The sequence below is a fragment of the Podarcis tiliguerta genome (assembly GCF_965153285.1).
Source record: "Podarcis tiliguerta genome assembly, chromosome: 2".
NCBI classification, from domain to species: domain Eukaryota; kingdom Metazoa; phylum Chordata; class Lepidosauria; order Squamata; family Lacertidae; genus Podarcis; species Podarcis tiliguerta.
Window position 1 is genome coordinate 115292802 of NC_139535.1, and position 6000 is coordinate 115298801.

At 48.5% G+C, this 6000-nt stretch overlaps 1 protein-coding gene across 2 annotated transcripts in view; it reads right to left on the minus strand.

The window, feature by feature from the left end:
- TAC3 (tachykinin precursor 3) overlaps nt 1–1933 on the minus strand; it is a 32297-nt gene extending 30364 nt beyond the window's left edge. The window contains exons 1-2 of one of the 2 annotated variants that reach the window (XM_083428136.1): nt 1848–1933; nt 1713–1779 (exon numbers count right to left, since the gene is read on the minus strand). The gene's annotated coding sequence lies outside the window, so the exon portion shown is untranslated. Of the gene's footprint in view, nt 1–1712; nt 1801–1847 lie in introns of those variants that run through there. The other variant, XM_083428135.1, reaches the window with a different exon arrangement.
- Nucleotides 1934–6000: the final 4067 nt, after the last annotated feature.

Sequence of the window (6000 nt, forward strand, 5' to 3'; positions counted from 1 at the left end):
CTTGGAGTAGATTTGATAGTTTTGTTTGGTAGTCTGATGTGTTCATCACAACAGTGGCATTACCTTTGTCTGCTGGGAGAATGATTATGTTGTTGTCTTTCCTCAGGTTGGTGAGTGCTTTCTGTTCTTCTTTGTGTAAATTGCTTCTGGGTGGTTTGCTGGAGCAGAGGATGTTGGTGACTTCAAGTCTGATTTTATTGGCTTCATCTGGATTGATTTTGGTTAGGCTAGCTTCGACTCCGCATATGATGTTTTCCGTGGGGATGCGTCTCGGGGCGACTGCAAAGTTGAAACCTTTGGAGAGTACTTTGGTTTCAGTTGAGGTGAGGATCCTGTCTGATATGTTATGTACTGTTTGTTTCATGGGTTGTTGTGGAGGGTGGCTGGGCTTCTGGCGTTTCTCTAGTTTGTGGAGTTTGTTGGTGTGTGTGTCTGTCTTGTGTGAGGTCTCCGTTTCAGCTCTCCAGACGGCTACACTGGAGAAGAGAAGCTATATATATATATATATATATAGCTTCTCTTCTCCAGGTGTATGAGGAGGACACCTCTGTCTGGTCATGCCAATTCTCTCTGTTACATATGCATATGACATCTTCGTGCTCTGTGGCAATTGATTCAAAACAACCGATTCCCACCCACTGGTTCCATACTATACCTCTAAGGCACATTTGAAGCACGTTCTTTCCCTCAAAGAATTCTGGGCACTGTAGTTTGGTAAGGGTTCCTGGGAACTGCAACTCTGTGAGGGGCAAACTACAGTGCCCAGAATTCTTTGAGGGAAAATGTGCCCTCAATGTGTGTAGTCAGAACCACTGGCGCAGATTAGAACCCACATTTCCCCACACTTCGGAGCAACCATAAACCTCAGCTAATGGAGAATACGGCAGGATGGCTGGCAGATTTTAGGAAGCGGCCAATTTGTGTTTCTCCCTTTATTAAGCATCACCCAGCAATCTCAAATGCATGCTGAACCAGAGAATATGACGGGGAGATCAAAGTGTCACATTGGCACAAACCCTGACACAAACACACACACACACGTCCCCCAGACTTGAGCAAATTCTTTGCAAGTGGAAATTCAACAGGTGGAGCTTTCCTCATGACAGAAACTCAGTGATGGGGAAACATCTGTAGAATTTTTGCCCTGTGCTCTACACAGTATATTATTATTAATAATAATAATACTATTACTACACAGTATTGGTTGCAAAGCTCCGAAAACTTTGTCAGGAGGAAAAAAAGTGGCAGTTCCCTTAGAACAGGCATGTCCAACAGGTAGTTCGTGACCTACCGGTAGAACACTGGACATTTGTGGTAGATCACTGGCTCCCCCCCCCAAAAAAAAAAGCTCAATAACTTTGGCTCCCCTTAAAAAAAGCACCCCCAAAAACGGGCTTTCCTCCTCCTTAAAGAAAAGCTCAACAACTTTGACCTGAACCCCCCAAAAGGGGGTAGATCACCGCCAGTTCTTAACTCTGTGAGTAGATCGCAGTCTCTCGGGAGTTGGCCACCCCTGTCTTAGAAGATCCTGCCCCCCCCCCCCCCGTGAAACGATGATGCATCGTCATCCATGAAGTTGGGTGAGCTCTGAAACTTCCTGCCCCGCACTTTATAGATATACCTGACCCATTCCCCGCACTTTGGGGTCTGCCGCCCCCTCCCCGCCCCCCTCTCTCCCAGCCACGGGTTGGGGGGGCATGAGAATCACCCACCTGGCGGAGGAGGGCGATTTGGCGGGAAGTCGGCGGCGCGCGCTCTCGTGCGGACGGCAAGCGCTGCCTCGGGCTGAGGGCAGCGGCGGCGAAGGACGGCGCTGCTGCTCTCCGAGCGCCTTTTTCGGCCCCCGCCTCGGCTCGCTTGAGGAGAAGCAGCAAGCGCGCTTGAAAGTCGGAGGAGCCGCGGCGAAGAGTGCCTCGCCGCCCGGCAGCAGCGCCACTTTAATAAGGGGCTGGCTGCCGGGGATTGGAGAGCGCCTCTCGGGGAGGGCGGGGGAGGGGGCTGGGAGCGGCGCCCCCTTCCCGCCCACGCGCCGCCTGCGCGCGCGCGCCCCACGAAACCGCGGGCGCGGAAAGGAGGCAGGCGCGCGCGGGGGGCGGGGAATGCGCAGGGATACTTTGCGCCGTTAACTCACCTCTGAAACGATCTTGTGTTGTTGTTGTTGTTGTTGTTTAGTCGTGTCCGACTCTTCGTGACCCCCTGGACCAGAGCATGCCAGGCACTCCTGTCTTCCACTGCCTCCCCCAGTTTGGTCAAACTCATGCTAGTAGCTTCGAGAATACTGTCCCACCATCTCGTCCTCCGTCGTCCCCTTCACCAAAGCCTAGTTTGTTTTCCAGCTGCTTTTGCCTTGTCCCTTTGTAGTTGGGTGAGTGTCACTGGCGTGGGGTGGTCAAACAAACTATAGTGAAGGAAGAGTGCTGGACTCACACGTAAAGCCAAGTCATAGTTTAAACAGTTGGGGAAGGGCCAGAGCTCAGTAGCACAGTATCTGCTTTGCATGCAGAAGGTCCCAGGTTAATTTCTCAGCATCTCCAGGTAAAGCTGAGATTGGCCTCTGTCTGAACTCCTGGAGAACTGCTGCCAGTCATTCTAGATAATGCTGAGCTAGATGGACCAGTGGCCTGATGCAGTTGTTGTTGGTTAGTCATTTAGTCGTGTCCGCCTCTTCGTGACCCCATGGATCAGAGCACGCCAGGCACTTCTGTTTTCCACTGCCTCCCGCAGTTTGGTCAAACTCATGCTGGTAGCTTCGAGAACACCATCCAACCATCTCGTCCTCTGTCATCCGCTTCTCCTTGTGCCCTCCATCTTTCCCAACATCAGGGTCTTTTCCAGGGAGTCTTACCTTCTTATTAGGTAGCCAAAGTCTTGGAGCCTCAGCTTCAGGATCTGTCCTTCCAGTGAGCACTCGGGGCTGATTTCTTTCAGAATGGAGAGGTTTGATCTTCTTGCAGTCCATGGGACTCTCAAGAGTCTCCTCCAGCACCATAATTCAAAAGCATCAATTCTTTGGCAATCAGCTTTCTTTATGGTCCAGCTCTCACTTCCATACGATCTTGTAGAAGTGGAGAAAAGGGCAGGTGACCAAGGGCCCGGAACAACTCGCCCGTGAAGAAGGCTCATGGTAGGAGAGGACCTGGTAAGAGGTGCGTAAGACAATACATGGCATACAGAGGAATCATAGCATTGTAGAGGTGCATAGCTGTCAACTTTTCCCTTTTCTTGCGAGGAATCCTAATTGTAATAAGGGAATTTCCCTTTTTATAAAAGGGGGAAGTTGGCAGTTATGTAAAGGTGGAAAGGACCGCGTGGATTAATTGGTCCGACCCCCTGCAAAGCAGGAATCGTTTTGCCTAACATGGGGCTCAAACCCTGGACCCTTAGACGAAGGGTCTCGTGTCTACCTAGTGAGCGATCCCAAGTGGCAAGAGATAAACATTTCTCCCTCTGCCCTGACACGGGCTAGCAGGACCACGTCCATTAAAGGAAGCCGAATGCTGGAAGGCACACAAAAATGAAAGCAGTTCTTTATGCAGCTCATGGCTGAACTATTATTTGCTTATTTGTGACATTTCTACCCCACTTTTCCTCCAAAGTAAAGCTTCAGGTGGCTGACATGGTTTCCCTCCTCTCCATTTCTGTCTTCATGATAACCCTGTGCAGTAGGTTAGGCTGAGAGTCTGTGAATGGCCCAAGGTCACTCAGTGAACCTAGTGGATGAGTGAGCATTTGATCCCTGGTCCAGTGCTCTGACCACACTACAATCGCTTTCTGTGGGATGCAACACCACTCAACGTAGTGGTGGCCATCCATCTGGACTTCTTTAAAGGGGGTTTCCACCATTTCAAGCTGTCAGTGGCTCTTAGTCATGGTGGGTATATTAACTCCCAAGATTCGGAATACCAGTTTCCGGGGAACATGAACAGGAGAAGGTTATTGTGCTCATGTGACCCAGCATGGCTATAATGTTCTTATATACATGTGGAAGTGACTCCCTCCCCCCCCCCTCACCTGCTCACAGTTTCACACATCACAAAAGTGCTGCTTTGACAGTGATCACTCACAGGAGCAGACCCGCTCCCTCAATTTTCCATCCGAGGTGGATTTAAGGGGGTGAAACCGGTTTGCCTGCACTGCACCCTGAAACAATGATGTAGAACGGAAGGTGAGAGGGGAGGGGAGGTGAATTTTGGAGTCACACAGGGCACCATTGAAATTTGAAAGCCCAAAGTCTGCCATGGCCTTCAACTGTGGCATGACCCTATATTAGGGCACTTCTGGACTGTTGCTAGTTTTGGTTGGGATTCAGTCACATACAGTGGTACCTCGGGTTAAGAACTTAATTCGTTCCGGAGGTCAGTTCTTAATCTGAAACTGTTCTTTAACCTGAAGCACCACTTTAGCTAATGGGGCCACCCGCTGATGCCGTGCCACCACCGCACAATTTCTGTTCTCATCATGAAGCAAAGTTCTTAACCCAAGGTACTATTTCTGGGTTAGCGGATTCTGTAACCTGAAGCATCTGTAACCCAAGGTACCACTGTACTGCCAAATTGAAAGGTCATGTGCAACCAACCCACTTCCCCCAAATATAAGAGTTTTTGCAATAAGAAAAGGAACAGCAAAATGCACTGGGTAGTGTGTGATAACACTTGGCTTGACGCAGCAGCATCTGAACTCCCTGCAAACGAATCAGGGTGAATGCTCAATAAATGGGTCACCTGGAAGCACATCCTACCCTCTGCTATCCAGTCACTGCAAATGTCAGTAGAAAGCATTTTCAGTTTCATTATAGCATAGCAATACTTTAATTGTTAGAAACACCGAGACGGCATCACTGAAATTGACAAGAACTATCCTCCTAGCTTACTATTTCACTGGCTCTGGGATTTGAGAGAATAGATCAGCAAGCAGGTAATGCAAAAAATGGGATGGCAACACTGTCAGGACTGTCAGCAGCCACATCATGGTCAGAGTCTGATGACAGGGTACCACGAATCTGGAGAAGGCAAGCTGGGAGTCTTCTGCACCTGCTAACTGGAGGGTGATGTGATGACATTTGAAGCTGGGAAAGCATACTTTGTGAATAGTGGTGGTAACACACATTAACCGACGTAGGGGAAGATTGTTGTATTATGATGATTAAAGTGTGTGAAAATGCATTTGTAATTTCAGCCTCAACAGACACATGCATTCCTGATCTCAAAACCATACATATTACTCCTCGCTGTTTCTCACTGTGTATTGCTCATATACCTTCCCCTCTTTTATGTAAAGCAAAAAAATTCTCTATCTCAGTGCTACCCACTCACACTTTCACTTTCATGCACATGTCACTCAGTCCCACAGAGATAAGGCTGTCACACTTGTAAACAATAGAATCCTTCCTAATGACTCTTTCACTCATCATTCATGCTCCAAATGTTTCTGTGTTCAGGTACATTTCCCCTGTTTTGTTGTCTAACTTTTAAAAGAACGTTAGCATGCACATATGTCCACTGGAGGGCTTTCTGTCTCAGGTCCCTTCCCTGGGTCTTAAGAAGTTGAATATCTGAATGAATGGGGATCCATTTTAACTCTAGTGCACAGCTCAGCCAATAGAACACAAGAGTCTTAATCTCAGGGTCACAGGTTAGAGCCCCACGTTCGGCAAAAGATTCCTGCATTGCACAGAGTTGGACTAGATTGTCCTTGTGGTCACTTCCAGCTCTACAATTCTATGAATGTCATTTTTTAAAAAAATTATTAAAACACACATGTCAAGACACAAAATGTTGATCTGGCTATAGCTTCCCTTCCATCCTCTTGCCAAGAAGAGCAAGAAAGAAAAGAGGGTGGCAGAAACAGAGAGAAAGAGAGATAAGAGGCAGAAAGACTGAGCTCCTGGCTTGTTTGGGTTCTACCCCTGCCCATATTTGATTCTGACCTCTTGTGCTGCCAGTATACAGCCCTCAAGAGACTACCCTCAACTGAGTGCAACCCTCAACAGGGGGAAAAAAT